General features: G+C 32.4%; 1 pseudogene; it reads right to left on the reverse strand.

Annotated features, from left to right (window-relative positions):
• The window catches only part of LOC111376804, a 5,381-nt pseudogene extending 3,480 nt beyond the window's left edge, over positions 1-1,901 (reverse strand).
• Between the last annotated feature and the right edge of the window lie 385 nt (positions 1,902-2,286).

Genomic DNA, 2,286 nt, shown 5'->3' on the forward strand with positions numbered 1-2,286 from the left:
TACATAACAAAAATAAGTCACCTGGATTTTTGTCAGATGGCTTTAGGATGAAGGTATTTCCATATGTAACTGCAACAGGAAACTTTAACATGAAGCTGCACTTGAGGTTAGAAAGAAAAAAAGGTTCTTGTGCTAGATTGATTTACTAGAGCTTAAATAAGATTTTCCCTCACCAAACAAGGGGAAGAAAAATATGATATGGTAAGAAAGAAAGGTAGGAAAGAACAATGATAGATCTGAATTAAATGGAAAGCACTTGACAAGAATAAAAGAAAGCAGAATTACCCATAAGGGAATCATTGCAGGGAAGTTAAAGGGACAAATCCCAGCACAAACATCAAGAGGTTCTCTAATGCTATAGGTATCAATTCCACTTCACATACTGGAAACATACTTTCCCATCTGCAGTGTTGCCATGCATGTTCCACCACCTCTTCAAGAAAATACATACAATAATTAAGAACTCAACTGTAATGATTATATAATTACATGCGCGCAAGCAAGCATAAACATATACTATAGGAGTACTAACCTAGCCACATCTCCCTGTGCACCCTTTAGTGTCTTCCCTTGCTCAGTGCTAATGTTTGAGGCAAGCTTATCCTAGAATGAGAATTATTATAATACTAATCAGTATCAATCATAAGCAGAAAAAAATCCAATTAGATCAAAACATTTCAACATGTTACCATGTTTTTACGAATAAGATCTTGCAGCTTAAACATAACGCGTTGCCATGCTGTTATTTTTGTGTTGCGCCGGGTTGGAAAGGCCTGTTTTGCAACAGATACTGCAGACTTGAACTCCTCTTTTGTAGTTAGTGGTACTTGAGACACTGCCTATTGTGTTGCCTTTGACATCAACCAATCAAAAAAATAAACACAAAAGAAATACTGATAACTGGATATAAAGAAATTGAATTGTTATGATATTTCATTCACTTACAGAATTCAAGACATCAATTAATTCTGATGATTGTCAATCTATAAAGCTACCACCAATAAGATTTGGGACTCTCTGAAATAAAAAGATCAATGCAATAATACCCAAAAAGAAAATTAATAAAAATTATACATTTCTGTGTTTTATTTTTATTCTTTTACTTTATATTCATGGGTAAAAAGGCTTTATCTTTAACAATTTTCAGCAACCTTCTGTTTATTATATTCTTCTGCAAAACACTAAAATGAGCTTAATTGGAATTTCCAAAGCCGACACATAACATAAAATTCAAGAATTCACATTATGCATTTTCATATTCTGCAGCGTGCTTTATTCTCAGAATCTGAATTCCTAAAATGTTGGGGGAAAAAAATTGGAAACCAACTAATTGTATCAAAACGAATTAGAATAGAAAGAATGCTCACAAGCGAATTTCCCGGTCTCCAAGATGGTTAAGCAGCAGTTGAAAATTGGGAATTTGTAAGTGCAAATATCCGAGGACTCAACAGCCTCACGTTCCTCACTAAAGAAACACCAAAACGAAAATATAAACACACGTAAACAGTAATCAAATCAAGATTAGGGCTCCAAGCTGCAACTTAATCAACCAATTCGCTATAACGTATAAGATACCCCTTTCATCATCAAATGATAGAATAAACAATAAAATTATTGACACGCTCAAGAATTAAAGTGAGTACCCCGTTGAAGTGAAAGCTGCTGCACCATCACTAATGTTTGGTGAAACAGTAATCTCGTTGCAATGTATTCTGTTCTTCACCATTACTCGGTAAATCATTTTGAAATTATGGTTGCAGATGATCCACTGTTAGAAGAGTCCTTCCATTGTTGAGTTACTGTATTCATCTGGCTGTAAAACTGAACTCCAACTTTACCTGCAACTCGAGAGAATGCCGTTTACAATTTAGAAACAACTGTGCATTTCTTTGTAACGAAGATGTTATACCGTAGAAACCGGTATCTCCGGTTAATGATGCCTTGGAAACAGGTCGGACCCACACATTTAATATTGTGGAGTCAAAATTTTTAAAATATTTTTTTTAATAAATAACATAATATCAATAAAAATAAGTTTATATATATTTTGACGCTTTAAAAACGTCGTATAATTATATCATTATTAATATTATCAAATAAATTTTGCTACTTGTATAGTTTTATTTATCATTTTATTGACAAATGTTGAGCTAACATTGAGTAAATTAAATTGAATATAGAATTTAAATGAATTGAAATAAAATTCAAGTTTAGTATAGGAAGTAAATGAAATTCAAATTTAAAGCAAATATAATTCGAAAATAATTCAAATTGCATTTAATCAGT

This window comes from Olea europaea, unplaced genomic scaffold, assembly GCF_002742605.1.
Source record: "Olea europaea var. sylvestris unplaced genomic scaffold, O_europaea_v1 scaffold1561, whole genome shotgun sequence".
In the NCBI taxonomy this organism is placed as follows: Eukaryota; Viridiplantae; Streptophyta; class Magnoliopsida; order Lamiales; family Oleaceae; genus Olea; species Olea europaea.